Source organism: Loxodonta africana, chromosome 19, assembly GCF_030014295.1.
Source record: "Loxodonta africana isolate mLoxAfr1 chromosome 19, mLoxAfr1.hap2, whole genome shotgun sequence".
In the NCBI taxonomy this organism is placed as follows: domain Eukaryota; kingdom Metazoa; phylum Chordata; class Mammalia; order Proboscidea; family Elephantidae; genus Loxodonta; species Loxodonta africana.
Window position 1 is genome coordinate 57,277,638 of NC_087360.1, and position 16,450 is coordinate 57,294,087.

The following is a 16,450-nucleotide window of genomic DNA, read 5'->3' on the forward strand; positions in this document are numbered from 1 at the left end:
AGAGGCATTATGGGATATGAGAATGAAAGCTAAGTATTACCATCTTTGATTCCAGAAGCTACCCCTAGAAACATGGCCCAATGGGAAGCAAGCATCCCAGGCCAGCCCGTCAGAGCCAGAGATCAATTTATATGCTTCCACCAGGACAGTGACGCTCTGTACTCCACAGGTGGGCTTGCAGATGCCAACATCTTAGGACACTTGCTACCCTAACAATTTCTGAGTCATTCTTTTAGTACAGCGTTTTTGAAAAAGATTAGAAAGTAACTCATTAAAATTTCTTTTTGTGACTAGATACTCTGAGTATACCGTTTGTCTTTTAGTTCATTCAACAAATACTTTTGCTAAAAAGGTCCCTGGGTGGCACAAGCGGTTTGCAGTTGGCTGCTAACTTTAAAGCTAACAGTTGGCGGATCAAACTCACCCAAAGGCTCCAAGGGAGAAACAGCTGGTGGTCTGCTTCTGTTAAGATGACAGCCAAGAAGACCCTACAGAGCACAGTTCTATTCTGTAACATGTGGGGCTGCATAAGATGGAATTGACTTGATGGCAAGAGTTTAGCTTACTTTAATTTTATTATTATGTGCTAAGCATTGTTCAAGACAGCCAAGATACAATACACCAGTTACCATCAGTCGATTCTTGTTCATGGCAACACTATGTGTCAGAGTACAATTGTGCTCCACAGGGTTTTCAATGGTTAATTTTTTTGGAAGTAGGTCACCAGGCATTTCTTCCCAGGCACCTCTGGGTGGTCTTGAACTGCCAACCTTTTGGAAAAACCAACAAAGAAATTGCTATCACGGAGCTTACATTGGCAGCAGGAGGCACACAAACAAATATATAATGTGTCAGGCTGTGGTGATGCCATGAACAATGCAGAGTAAGACAGCTTAGCGAGCAATGGGGAAGAGGCCTCTGTGATGAGGTGACATGCGAACAGAGATTACAAGGTGGATGAGCTACCTGGGGGAAGAGGATTGTAGGTTGAGGCAGGAGTATGATAAGCGTGCTGGGGAACAGCCAGGTGCTGAGGTAACTGGAGTCAAAGGAGGAAGGAGAGTAATGGGGGAGAGGAGGGATGAGGGGTAGTCAGCAGTCACTTAGGACCTTAGAAGTCACTGTAGGGACTGTGGCTTTTACACAGGGTGAAATAAGTAGTCATTGGTGTGGGGGTGGGGACAGAGATTGGACAAAGACAAGATATGATCTGACTTACCACAGGGTGAAGATCAGAGTGAGGGGGAAAGGCTGGGAGCAGGGGCAGCGGTTCCTGGGATAACACAGCTCTCTAGGTAAAAGAGAAGAATCCCTGGTAGCACAACAGTTAAACACTCGGCTCCTAACCGAAAGCTTGACAGTTTGAACCTACCTCACAACTCCCTGGGACAACGCCTGCCAATCTGCTCCCATAAATATTACAGCCTAGAAAACCCGGTGGGGCAGTTCTGCCCTATCACAGGGGGTCACTATGAGTTAAAAACCGACTCGACAGCACCCAACAACAATAACAGGTAAAAGATGACGATAGCCTGAAAATGGCAAAAAGTTGTCTGATTTCAGACATATTTTGAAGAAAGCTGTCGGGACAAGCTAATGCTTTCGATGTGGAGTGTTAAAAAGGAAAGGAGCTATGGATGACTCAAGGTTTCTGGCCTGAGCAAATGTAAGAATGGCAGAGATGGGGGAAGGCTGTGGGAGGTGGCTTAGGGAGGGAAATCAAGAATTCAGCTTCAGACTCATTAAGTTGAGAAGCCTCTTAGACGTCCAAAAGAAGGTGTTGAGTTGAGGGGAAAGGTCCTGGCAGGAGATATATATTTGGGAGCTTCCCATATAGCATTTAAAGTAGTGGACCTATCATGGTGGTGAAAGTCCACTATAGCCATTCTACTCCGATTACAACTAAAATCTCTGGACAAAAGCAACTACCTGAGGGTTCTGAAAAGGGAATATAAGCAGGCAAGTGATCTGAAAAGGGGTTAATTTCCCTTATTTTTTTCCTCTTTTCTCTTGTGGTTTTGCCCCAAGGGTGGGCCCAGTTGCAGAGGTCCATAGCAGAGTGGCAGCAGTCAGCTAAACCTCTGACAGAAAACACATCTGCAAAAGGAACCAGGAAAAGGGGCTCCTGTGAGCCAGAAACTGTAGCAGGGAATCACAGACAGGAGAGAATACGAGGAGATCCCCCAAATCTCTATGAACCCACCCAAGTCTCAGGCTTATCCCTGAGTTGTACCTGTACAGAAGAGACCCAAAAGAGCATAGCAGAGGCAGAGAACTGAACTAAGATTGAAACCAGGGCCCAAGTCTCAGACTAACCCATGGTGGTACATGTGCAGGGCAGACCCAAAGGAGAAAGTAGGGGTTTTGAAAACTGACCTGGCTTTGGAACCACCACCCACAGAAGGCGAGGCAGAACTTACAGTCTAAACCTAACTATGTCGACCATCTGCTAAAACCAAAAAATCAGCATTCTCCAGGGTTTCAAAAGGACTCAGAGCTTACAAAGTATTCAGGAAAATACAAAATTACTTGATTACAAAGAACCAGAGAAATGTGACCACTTCCCAAGAGAAAAGACAATCAATAGATGCCAACTCCAATGTGGCCCAGATGTTGCAAGGATCAGGCAAAAGTTTTACAGCACCACTTATAACTATACTCTGTGAGGTAAATGCACTTGAAATGAGTGGAAAGCTAAAGAAGTAGAAATTAAAAAAAAAAAAAGAACCCAACAGAAGTTAAAGAACTGAAAACTACAATATCTGAATAAAAAATCAAGCATAGTCTCATTAGAAGACTCTCCATTCTGCTAATGACAGAATAAAGACAGTAAACTTGAAGATGGATCAACAGAAATTTTCCAATCTAAAGAACAGACAGAACATCTGGAGCAACAGAGGAAGGAGAAGAGTCAAGAATTGGAGGAAGAAATGGAATGAATGGCTAATTGCCTCCATGAACAACTGCTTCCTTTGCCACGCAACCAGAAGAACTAGATGGTGCCCAGCTACCATTACTGAAGATTTTGATCAAAGATTCTACAGAAGGCCATCTGAGATACAACTATTTGGTCTCTTCCTGTCCAGATCAAAGGAGAGTGAAGAAAACCAAAGACTCAAGAGAGCAAATAGGACAAAGGACAAACGGATCACATGAACCACAGCCTACACAGCCCTGAGACCAAAAGAGCTAGACAGTGCCTAGCTACCACTACCAATCACTCTGACTGGCCTCACAACAGAGGGTCATAGAGTGGGAGAAAAATGTCGAACAAAAAGTCAAATTCACAAAAAAGACCAGACTTACCAGTGTGACAGAGACTGGAGGAACTCCCAAGACTATGGACCTAACACACCCTTCTGACTTGGAACTGAAGCCATTTTCCCAGAGAGCACCTCCCAGTCAAACAAAAGACAAGCCCATAAAATAAACGATAATTATAGGAGATCAAAAGGGTAACATTTGCCCAAAAGCTAAGATGAGAAGGAAGGAAGGGGTAGAAAATCAGGGCGAAAGAGACAGGTAGCCCAGGGCGGAAATGGGGAGTGATGAAACCAAGGCATGAAACACTTTATATACAAACTATGGGAATCTATTTTGCTCTGTAAACTTTCACTTAATGCACAGTTTAAAAAAAAGGGAGGAAGGACCAGAATTCAGTCATAAAGAGAAATGAGGTTCTGATGCATGCCACAACATGGATGAACCTTGAAAACATTATCTGAGAGAAAGAAGCCAGACATAAAAAGACAAATATTGTATGATACCACTTATATGAAGGAGCCCTGGTGGTGCAGTGGTTAAGCATTTGATTTCTAACCAAAAGGTCAGCAGTTTGAATCTACCAGCCACTCCCTGGAACTCCCATGGGGCAATTCTACTCTGTCCTATAGGGTCGCTATGAGTCAGAATCAACTCGATGACAATGGGTATACATACTTAAGGGAAATATCTAGAATAGGCAGAATATCTAGAATACACAGAAAATAGGATAGTGGTTACTATGGGATGGGGAGGGGGAAATAGGGAGTTATGCTTAAGGAGTGTTGAGTTTTTGTTTGGGGTGATAAAAAAGTTTTGGAAATAAATAGTAGTGATGACTGCACACCATGGTGAATATAATTAACGACAGTGAATAGTACATTTGAATATAATTAAAATGGAAAAAAAAATTATTGCAGTTTAGATGAAGGTTTACAGAGCAAATTAGTTTCTCATTAAATAATTCATACACATATTGTTTTGTGACATTGGTTGCCAACTCTCCCCTTCTCGACCTTGGGTTCCCCATTACCAGCTTTCCTGTCCACTCCTGCCCTTCTCGTCCTTGCCCCTGGGCTGGTGAGCCCACTTAGTTTTGTTTTATTTTATGGGCCTGTCTAATCTTTGGCTGAAAAGTGAACTTCAGGAGTGACTTCAGTACTGAGTTAAAAGGGTGTCCAGGGGCCATACTCTCAGGGTTTCTCCAGTCTCTGTCAGACCAGTAAGTCTGTTTTTTGTTTCTGTTTTTTTTGTGAGTTAGAATTTTGTTCTACATTTTTCTCCTCTGCCCAGGACCCTGTATTGTGATCCCTGTCAGAGCGGTTGATGGTGGTAGCTGGGCACCATCTGGCTGTGGCTGGACTCAGTCTGATGGAGGCTGTGGTACTTGTGGTCCATTAGTCCTTTGAACTAATCTTTTCCTTGTTTCTTTGGTTTTCTTCATTCTCCCTTGCTCCAGACAGGGTGGGACCAGTGGAGTATCTTAGATGGCCACTCACAAGCTTTTAAGACCCGAAGCACTACTTACCAAGTAGAATGTAGAACATTTTCTTTATAAACTATGTTATGCCAGTTGGGCTACATGTTCCCAAGACCATGGCCCCCAGCCTTCAGCCCAATAATTCGGTCTCTCACAGTTTGGATGTGTCTATGAAGCTTCCATGACATTGCCTTGGTCAAGTTGTGCTGGCTTCCCCAGTACTGTGTAGTGTCTTACCTTTCACCAAAGTTACCACTTACCTATTGTCTATTTAGTGTTTTTCCATCCCCACCTCTCCCCTCCCTTGTAGCTATCAAAGATTGTTTCTTTTTGTGTGTAAACATTTTCATGAGTTTTTACAGTAGTAGTCTCCTATAATATTTGTCCTTTCATGATTGACTTATTTCACTCAGCATAATGCCTCCAGATTCATCCATGTTGTGAGATGTTTCACAGATTCATCATTCTTCTTTATGGTTGCGTAGTATTCCATTGTGTGTATGTATGAAAATTTGTTTATCTATTTGTCTGTTGATAGGCTGTTTCCATCTTTTTGCTATTGTGAACAATGCTGCAATGAACATGGGTGTGCATATCTCTATTCATGTGGTGGCCCTTATTTCTCTAGAATATATTCCTAGGAGTGGGATTGCTGGATCATGTGGTATTTCTAATTCTAGCTTTTCAAGGAAGCACCACATTGTTTTCCAAAATGGCTGTACACCAGTCTGCATTCTCATCAGCAGTGCACAAGAGTTCCAATCTCCCCACACTTCTCCAAGATTTGTTATTTTCTGTTTTTTTTGATTCATGCCAGTAATGTTGGGATGAGATGGTATCTGTACTTTTGATCTGTACTTCTCCAATGGCTAGTGATCATGAGCATTTCCTCATGTGTCTGTTAGCCACCTGAATGTCTTCTTTGGTAAAGTGTCTGTTCACATTCTTTGCCCATTTTTTTAATTGGATTATTTGTCTTTTTTGTAGAGGTGTTGGATTCTCCCATAGATTTTAGAGATTAGACCTTTGTCAGATTTTTCATAGCCAAAAATTTTTTCCCAGTCTGTAGGTTCTCTTTTTACTCTTTTGGTGAAGCCTTTTGATGAGCATAAGTGTTTTAATAAGCATAAGCATAAGTGTTTTAGAAGATCTCAGTTATCTAGCTTATCTTCTGGTGGTTGTGTATTTTATTGTTAGTTACGGTTTGTATCCTGTTAATGCTGTGTACTAGGGCCTCTAGCATTGATCCTATCTTTCCTTCTAAGACCTTTATAGTTCTTGGCTTTATATTTAGGTCTTTGATCCATTTTGAATTAGTTTTTTACGTATGGTATGAAGTATGAGTCCTGTTTCATTTTTTTTTGTATCTGGACATCCAGTTTTACCAGCACCATTTGTTAAAAAGACTGTCTTTCCCTCATCTGAGCCCTTGTCAAAGATCAGGTGACCATAGGTGGATGGATTTACATTTGGGCTCTCAATTCTGCTCCAATGGTCAATGTGTCTGTCATTGCACAAGTACCAGGCTGTTTTGACTACCATAGCTGTATAGTAGTATCTGAGGTCAGGTAGTACAGGTCCTCCTACTTTATTCTTCTTCTTCAATAGTGCTTTACTTATCCAGGGCCTCTTCCCTTTCTATAGAAAGTTAACGATTAGTTTTTTCATCTCCTTAAAGAATGCTCTTGGTATTTGGATCAGGATTGCATTGTATTTATAGATTGCTTTGGGTAGTAATTAAAATGGAAGAGCTTATGTTAAAAAAAAAGATTCTCTAGAAGAATCTTGATCAAAGGGGGAAAAATGCAGAACAGAATTTCAAATTCTCATGGAATCCAGCCTTTCTGGAGCCACGGAGGCTGGACAAACCCCTGAAACTATTGCCCTGAGATAATCTTAAAATTTTAAACCAAAAATATTCTCTGAAGTCTTCTTTAAACCAAACAATAGTTAGCTTAATTAGTAAAGAATGTCTCCCTTGAGCAATGTGCCCTTTTAAAGTACTACTATGTGGGGGCAAACTGACAACAATAGCAACTCAAAAGGTTAGATAAGAAGCTCAGTGGGCAGTGAGTTTATGCTCACCGTGGACGAATAATTCAGAATAGAAGGGTAAGAACTGTTGCACAACTTGAAGCATGTAATCAAGGTCACTGAACTGCACATGTAGAAATTGTTGAATGGATGTATGTCTTGTTGCGTATATTTTCAACAGCAACAACCAAAAATAAAATAATTTTTTTTTTAAAAAAAAAGAAGAAAGGAGAGAACAATTGTGTCCAATACTGCTGACAAATCAAGTAAGGTGAGAGATAAGAGCCAACCACTTGATTTAACAATGTAAGATTTATTGCTGATCTCGACACCTGTTTGGAGAAGTGGAGGCAGAAAAGAGTAAAACTAAAGGGGATTCAAAAGAGAAATAAAGAAAGGGAGTATCAACAATATTTTCCAAAAGTTTCACAGTAAAGGGAAGAAGAAAAAAAATGTTTTTAATTGAAGATGTTTCTATGCTGATGGGACTGATATAGTAAGGAGTGAAAAATGAGGAGGGTCAGTTATAGAGCAACGTCCTTGAGTAGGTGAGGGGGGATAGAATCCAGTGCACAAGAAGAATGGTAGGCCTTCGACTAGCATATGGTAAGACTATAGATATTTTGGGAGCCCTGGTGGAACAGTGGTTAAGAGCTCGGCTGCTAACCAAAGGTTGGCAGTTCAAATTCACCAGTCACTCCCTGGAAAACCTATGGGGCAGTTCCACTCTGTTCTATAGGGTCACTGTGAGTTGGACTTGGCAGCAATGCTTTTTTGTTTGTTTGTTTGTTTAATGGATACTTTACCAGTAAGGAAGTCAGGGTATACAGCACAGATATGGATAGGTTTATAGTTTTAATATTGAGAGGATACACTCACTGTCGCCAAAATGCTTTACTTCCTCAGTCAAATAAGAAGCAAGGTCACTTGAGATATCTTCAAACCTTGAACCGAAAAAGCCCCTGAAGTCACCTTTTAGCTAAGTAACAGACTGGCTCACAAAATAAAGAATATCACCCGTGAGTACTGTGCTCCTTTAAAATATCATCTATAAGAGACCCAACAGTCAACAATTACTTCAAGACCAAGATGAGAATGTAAGGGGGCAAGAAAGGTAGATTAATGGAAATGGAACAACCAGAATGGAAATGAGAATGTTCATGCACTGTTAAGAATGTAACCAATGTCGCGGAACAACTTGTGTAAAAATTGTTGAATGGGAACCTAAACTACTATGCAAACCTTCACCGAAAACAAAATAAAATATTATTTAAGAGAAGAAGAAGAAGCAAGGTCACTGCTTGGTCTTAAGGAAGGGTAAGGAGATGTTGGAGGTTTGAGGCGAAAGGAAAAGTTGTGAAAAGTCATTTGGAAAAGCAAGAGAATAACTGGACTAGGGAGCACAGCTGTCGCTGAAATTCAGCAAAGATGTAGGTAGGATTCCTTGCAGGGAATGTTAAAGCTCACAGATAACTGGGATTTTCAAATTGTCTGAAAAACATTGTATCTCACTAAATGCTACCTTTTGTTGTTTTTGTTGTTAGTTGCCCTCCAGTCAGCTCCAATGCATGGTAACCTGTGTACAACAGAACAAAACGTTGCCTGGTCCTGTGTCGTCTTCATGGTGGTTGGTATGTTTCAGTTCATCGTTGTGACTATTGTGTCAATTCATCTCATGGAGGATTTCCCTCATTTTCTTGACCCTACTGATAGCACAGTGATTAAGAGTTCGGCTGCTAACCAAAAGGTTGGCAGTTTGAATCTACCACCCACTCCTTGGAAACCCTATGGGGCAGTTCTGCTCTGTCCTGTAGGGTCACTATGAGTCAGAATCGACTCAATGGCAGTGGGTTTGGTTTGTTTTTTTTTTCTACTTTACCAACCAGCAATTGCTCCTTCCTGATAACATGTCCAAAGTAAGTAAACCAGAAGTCTCACCATCCTCACTTCAAAGGAGCATTCCGGTTTTCTTTCTTCTAAGACTGATGTGTTTGTTCTTCTGGCAGTCCACGGTATATTCAATATTCTTTGCCAACACCACAGTTCAAATGCATCAATTCTGCTTCTGTCTTCCTTTTTCATTGTCCAGTTTTCACACGCATATAAGGCAATTGAAAAGACCATGGCTTGGGTCACGGGCACCTTAGTAAATGCTACTTAGCCACATTATAAGGCATTTCCTAAATTATTTTCCCAGGGACTAATCCAGAATTTTAGACATTCATTTTAGCCTTAACAATCAGTCCCCCTCTCCACCCCTCACATACCGCCACGGGAACAAGGATGCATCAGGAAGTATAAGAGGCCTCTACCCATGTGCTTTGTGGCCTAAGGAGGTGAGACAGTGCGAATTCCTGTGAAATACTGAAACCTAGAGAACAGACAGGGTCAGGAAAGGGAGAGGAAGACTCCAGACCGGAAATGCTCCAAACAACCAATGACAGAAAACAAAAACTTGTCAAGAGAAGCCACAAAGAAATATCACTGAACTTAAAAGGTTTTCTCTCATTTTGTCTTCATAACCCATCAGTCACCGATTACATTTGACATAAGTGCAATGAAATTACCCACCTAACAGAGGATGCAAATAGGCTCAAGGGATATCCTCTCCCCGCCACCGCCCCCAACCTTTTAAGAAAAGAAGGGTCCGAGACAGACGGTGCAAAGGAAACTTTTTTTTTCTCTTTTTATTGTGCTTTAAGTTGAAAGTTTACAATTCGAGTTAGTTTCTCATACAAAAACTTAAACACACATTGTTATGACCTTAGCTGCTCTCCCTACCATGTGACAGCAGACTCCTCTCCACCCTGTATTTCAAAGAAAACTTCCAAGGGAAAAAAAAAAAAAAGCCATAACTGAAAAGACTTCAAGACAGAAGAGAAGAATCAAAACTCATTTCTAGAAGGTAACAAATCAAAAATCTTAAAAAAGAAGAAGAAATCCTATACCTCTTGACCCATAAGCAGGGCTCTTTAGAATACGAAACAGGTTCCTCCGGAGAATAAGAAAATATCCCACGTTAAGGAGTAAGCACCAGGAAGCACAAGGAAATTTAATGAAGAGATAAAGAAGAGACTCTTAGCAGTGAACAGGGATTCCCTAAATAAAAAACAACAATAGTAGAAACTTCTACATTAGTGATCACTTACTAAACGCCAGGCATGGTGCTAGGTGCTTTATCCTATAACCCTGCACAAGGATTAAGCGGAAGGTGTGAGAATCCTAATTTTAAACATGAGTAAATAGCCTCACGGATATTATGCAATCAATACTACAGAAAACAAACGTCATAACGTCTGTAGCAACAGTAGCTATCAATCTACGTACAGGAACTCTTACAGGTAAATTCAAGACTACTGCAAAGCCATCAAAATAAAAAAAAAAATTTTTTAAATCCAACCATTTCACTCCATAGGCACATCAATCTAATCTTACAGTACAAACAGGGATCTTGTTTAAGGATGTTGATCAAATGACCCTTTTGGCACCTTTAAAGTCTGAGAAGCTGTGATTCTCGCTGCTTTTCTTCACATCTCCTTTTATGCGGTCTCATGTGTGAAATCTAAGGAACGCTCACTGTGCTGTGAGCTCTCTCCATCTCTTTCAAAGTCTCCTGTGCACACAGGCTGACTCCAGCAGCAATCTGCTGTTGTTGGAGGCAGTCCTGCTACCCTGCACGCTCCCCCGTGATGTTGTTGTTGTTAAGTGCCGTCGAGTCGGTTCCAACTCATAGTGACCCTACATATAACAGAACGAAATACTGCCCAGTCCTGTGCCATCCTTACAATCATTGTTATGCTTGAGCTCATTGTTTCAGCCACTGTGTCAATCCACCTCACTGAGAGTCTTCCTCTTTTCCGCTGACCCTGTACTTTGCCAAGCATGATGTCCTTCTCCAGGGACTGATCCCTCCTGACAACATGATCAAAGTATGTTAAGACGCAGTCTCACCATCCTTGCTTCTAAGGAGCATTCTGGTTGTACTCCTTCCAAGACAAACAGGTGCTGGTGCTCAAAAGCTTCAGGTCATCAAAACGGCATGCTGAGGTTCTGGTAGTCTGTAGTTAGCTGCTGCAGTGCAGTGAATTACTTAATATGGCCTTTCTAGCCATTTTTTTTTTTTTCATAGTTTTTGTGATTCCAACACAATGATTGGTTGGGACTATCCAAATAAGGTGTATGGAACTTGTGATGATTAAGATTAGATGTCAACTTGGCTGGGCCATGTTTTTCAGTGGTTTGGCAGTTATGCAGTGATGTAATATGGCAGTTATGTAATGCTGTAGTCATCCTCCACTTTGTGATCTGACATAATTATCCTCCATTTTGTGATGTGTTGTAAATCCTACCTTCTATGCCTGTGGTTATGGTCCCATTTGGGAGTGAGTTGTCTGTTATGTTAATGAGACAGGATTAGGGTGGGCTGTATCTTGAGTCACCACCTTACTTGAGAGTATGACTCAAGTCACCACCCTTATCCCAGTCACCACCCTTACCACCTGTGATGTGGTTAAGGTTGTGTGTCAACTTGACTGGGCCACAATTCTTAGTAGTTTGGTAGTTATGTAATGTTGTAATTTGGCAGTTATGTAATGATGCAGTTATCCTCCATTTTGTGATATAATGTAATCACCTCCATGATGTGATCTGATGTAATTAGCCAATCAGTTGTAAGGGGAGCTTCCTCAGGGACATGGCCTGCATCCAATAGATATGGATGTTCTGGCAAAGCTTGCTGGCTTTTGCTCACTCTGGATCCTGCATCTGACTCATCATCATCTGACCTCCAGTTCTTGGGACTTGAGCCAGCAGCCTGCCATATCACCTGCTGATCTTGGATTCATTAGCCTCTGCAGTCTGTGAGCCAACAGCCTGCCATATCACCTGCCAATCTTGGATTCATCAGCCTCCACATCCTGTAAGCTAGCAGCCTGCCGTCTGACCTGTCGATCTTGGGTTCATCAAGCCCCTGCAACTCCATGAGTCAGGAGATGCCTCCAGCCTGATGCCTGATCCACAGACTTGGGACTCGCCAGCCTCTACAACTGTGTGAGCCATTTCCTTGAGATAAATATATATACCACACCAATAAAACCCAAACCCATTGCCGTTGAGTCAATTTCAACTAATAGCAACCCCATAGGACAGAGTGGAACCACCCCACAGAGTTTCCAAGGAGCATCTGGTGGATTTGAACTGCTAACCTTTTGGTTAGCAGCCATAGCACTTAATCACTACATCAACAGTATTTTATTTTTTTATATATATACAAACATATACACATATATATATACATACACGTGCACACACTTCACTGGTTTTGCTTCTCTGCAGAACCCAGTCTAGGACACCACCTTTATTCAAATTACACCCTTACCTGAGTCATACCTTTTATCCTACAAGAGATAAAAGGTGAGAGAAGCAAGCAGAGAGGGAGGAACCCACTACCACCAAAAAGAAGAGCTAGGAGTAGAGCGCATCTTTTGGACCCAGGATCCCTGCACTGAGAACCTCCCATACCCAGGAGACAGAGAGCTGTAACATTGGAGATGGCACAAGATGGTAAGAAGCAACAGCAAGCAAGGCAGAGAACCAGCTGCAGTAGAACCGGGAGACCAGTGCAAGACGGTGTAATGGGCTTTCTGACCCATGAAGCGAGATGGCTACAGTGGGTGTTCCAACCCACAGAGAAAGATAGCTGAGTGTGTCTGGGCAGGGGAATTCCTGGTGGAGTGGGGTGTCTCCAGGCACATATCAGTGCAGCTAGGCTTGCCAACCCACTGAGAGAGACCTCCGGGCACTTATTGGTGGAGCTAAAGAGATTTGTAACTTCACTGAGCAGGGCAGAGTCCAGCCGAGGGGCTGAGGTTATGTCTGACCTCAGCCTCGCAGGAATCAACCTTGAGCTACTGATGCTGCTAGTGATTCTCCTTCCCCCTTGTGAAGTCAGAGGAGGCCAGATGCCATTTTTATAGCTGCAGTCAATTCGGACCTAGATTCACGGCAACCCCACGTACAACGAAACAAAATGCTGGCTGGTCCTGTGCCATCCCCATGATCAACTGGGAATCAGACTGTGATCCACAGGGTTTTCATTGGCTGATTTTCAGAAGTAGATCACCAGGCTTTTCTTCCTAGTCTTGTCTTAATCTGGAAGCTCCACTGAAACCTGTTCGGCATCACAGCAAAACACAAGCCTCCACTGAGAGACCCTGAACCATCGGAGACTGGTCCCTGACAAGGTTTTATGTTTGACTCTGTATAAATCATTTCATGTTCCAGGATTCCCACGTATTTATCTATAAAAATAGGAAAGGTGGGCTAAACTCGCAGCCCTTCAGAGTTGGAACGGGCCTCACAGGTCAGGTTGGATCTGATTCAGTTCATTTACTGAGCCTGACGTACACACCACACCCTTTCAGATCCAAAACTCTAAAAATAACAGCAACAATGACAAACATGTTTTGTTCTGAAAGTTCATTTGTAAATCAGTTCCTTGAACCTGGGAATGCACTTCTCCATAGAAATAACATCACTGGAGATAGTTAGGTTTCAATGTCAACCCACAAAAGCCTATTTAACTTGTAAAATATCTGAATATAGTACTATAATAATAATATCACAGAAGCTCAATGGAATGCAAGGCAAGTGTCTTCTCCCCTCTCCCCACAAATCCCCCTGCTCCTGCAAACCACCAGCACCAAGCAACAGAAAAAGAAATTCTCAGGTGAGAAAAATGAGAATGGAAATGAAGTGGAAAGACAGGTATTGGGCAGGGGTGGGCAGTGGAGGCAAAGAATAAGGACCAGGCCAGGCAGTGCTGTATAAGGCAGAGTGAGGATGAGAGTAACAAAAAGAGGGATAATGCCATTTGTCCTCCCTTCCTCCCCACCCATTACTAACTCCTTTCCTCACGGCAGACTCCTGTAACCACAAACACCAAAGACACATAACAAAGAAGAAGTGGGATAATGGAGGACCAGGAAGGAGAGAAGTCTGAGATCCTTGCAGGACACACCCACTGGGTCTACATCAAATAATGGGTAGAACAAATCTGTTTTGGAAGAAGTACAACCAGAATGCTCCTTAGAAGCAAGAATCGCGAGACTGCGTCTTACATACCTTGGACATGTTGTCAGGAGGGATCAGTCCCTGGAGAAGGACATCATGCTTGGTAAAGTACAGGATCAGCGGAAAAGAGGAAGACCCTCAACAAGGTGGACTGACAAAGTGGCTGCAACAATGGGCTCAAGCATAACAACGATTGTAAGGATGGCATAGGACTGGGCAGTGTTTCCTTCTGTTGTGCATAGGGTAGCTATGAGCCGGAACTGACTCGACGGCACCTAACAACAACAATATTGCCCCAAATCCAGAACTAATAAAAGAGTATTTCTAAGACCGTCATTTGGCACTTCCCAGGGCCCTCATCCACCATCTGTCAATTTGTCCTACTGGGTGGCTTGCATGTTGCAATGATGCTGGAAACTATGCCACTGGCATTTCAAATACCAGCAGGGTCACCCATGGTAGACGGGTTTCAGGGAGCTTCCAGGCTAAGACAGACTAGGAAGAAAGACCTGAGGATATACTTCTGAAAAGTAGCCAAGGAAAACCCGATGGATCGCCACAGAATATTGTCCAATATAGTCCTGGGAGATGAGACCCCTCTGTTGAAAGGCACTCAAAGTACACAGTAGAGGCAACAATGTACTCAAGCATACCAGGGATTGTGAAGGTTGTGCAGGGCTGCACAATATTTCATTCCGTTGTATGTGGGGTAACCATGAATCAGAGTCCACTTGACAGCAACTAGCAAGGCCTGACATGCCTGATCTTAGCCCTTATAGCACCTCACCTGCCCTGGACATAGGTCTTAGCTGCCATCTACTCTCTCCACTCCTCTCATCTCCATCGCCCTCTGTGAATCGTGGACTGAGAAGAGGCTGGAGCCCTGCCCTGGGCACCATGCTTAGAAGGAGGTTCACACCCTGCTCCAGCTGTGCCACTCCATGGGGCAGGAGCTTAAAGAGTCCTTCAGACATGCCCCCCAGGCCCCCTTCTAGACGCACTACAGGTCCCTGGGACCTGCTTCAGTAGCTGCCCGAGCACCTTCCAAGGCCCATTCTTTTAAGGGTGGGCCACCCTACAGTCTGTATAAAGGAGCCGGTTTGCAGGAGCTGTAGACAGACCTTGGGAAATGTGGCAGGGAATATCAACCTGCTAACATATGAGGCCCCTTGCTGTGTAGGACTGAACAGGGTGTGGGAAGAGAAGAGGGCTCTGGGAGCGTGCTCAGGGCTGGCTATCTTTGCAGCGCAGGGAGATTTTGGACAAGAAACTTCAGGATTCCAAGAATTTTAAATTAGAACGTGGCTTTCTAGGTCACTGTGAAGGTATATTTATCAAGATAGTACAGAACTTGATTTACATATAAAAAACAAATTAGTTGTCGTGGAGTCTGTTTTGACTCACAGCAGCCCCGTGTGTACCAGAGCAGAACTGTGCTTCATAGGGTTTTCAATGGCTGCGACCTCTCAGAAGCAGATCACCAGGCACCTGTGCACAGGTTCGAACACCAATCTTTCTGTTAGTGGCCAAGTGCTTAACCAGGGACTATGTAATTTAAATTATACAGCTTGATTTCTAACATCGAAATATTCATTTAGACATATGGTATGTGGGTCTCCATATGTACTCCTGCCCCAGGTCCAGCACGTGTTAGGGGTGGGCCTGCCTCTCTGCTCCCTTTCAGTCTCCAGGCAATGTACTCTAAAGGTCTAATTAGAACATTTACTAATAAGCTGGTAAGCTGACTTGTTTGCCTTCCTAGTAGCTCTTCTTAATTAGAAATAAAATGGCTCCCAGCTCTCCCCAAACAAAAGGTTCCCCAAATTTTACTTCCACTGGTGTAAACTTCCCTCTGCCACACACCCACGCACAAGAGTTCAAAGATGACAACTATCGTTACCACACCCTACATTTGTGGTCTTTCTCCTTCTCGGTTCTCCTCAGTACTTCACTCCCACCTTTTCCACCGAAGTACAACACTCACACGCAATGGGGCTTTCAGCTCCACAAATTATGTTGCCTGAACATGAGACAATACTCACGCAAAAACAATCTAAACCTCTCAAGCAACGATGAAAGGGTAAGGGGACAGGGAAACTAGATTACTGGAAGGGAAGCACCTAGAAGGGAATTAACGAGAATGTTAAAACACTGAAAAAATGTAACCAATGTCTCTCAACAATTTATGTAGTGATTATTAAATGGGAACATAATTTGCTGTGTAAACTTGCAATGAAAACACAGTGAAAGACATTAAAATAAAATAAGTGATCAAAGCGAGAATGTTCCTTAGATGCAAGGATGGCGAGAGTTCGTCTCACTTACTTTGGACATGTTATCAGGAGGGACTGGTCCCTGGAGAACGACATCATTCTTGGTAAAGTAGAGGGCTACTGAAAGAGAGGAAGACCTTCAACAAGATAGACTGACACTGTGGCAGCAACAATGGGCTCAAACATAGCAACAATTGTGATGATGGTGCAGGACCAGACAGTGTTTTGTTCTGTTGTTCATAGGGTTGCTATGAGTCCATAGCATCCAACAACAAACCGCCAGTAAATCATATATAGGGGCCTTATGTTACTCACTTCTGAGGTTCAGGGC

General features: G+C 42.8%; 1 protein-coding gene across 13 annotated transcripts in view; it reads right to left on the bottom strand.

Moving 5' to 3' along the window:
• The window catches only part of CSGALNACT1 (chondroitin sulfate N-acetylgalactosaminyltransferase 1), a 390,272-nt gene that overhangs the window by 280,041 nt on the left and 93,781 nt on the right, over nt 1-16,450 (bottom strand). The window contains exon 5 of one of the 13 annotated variants that reach the window (XM_064272746.1): nt 16,172-16,239. The exons of 11 other annotated variants lie outside the window; for them this stretch is intronic. The gene's annotated coding sequence lies outside the window, so the exon portion shown is untranslated. Of the gene's footprint in view, nt 1-1,219; nt 1,471-16,171; nt 16,240-16,450 lie in introns of those variants that run through there. One more of the 13 variants, XM_023551058.2, reaches the window with a different exon arrangement.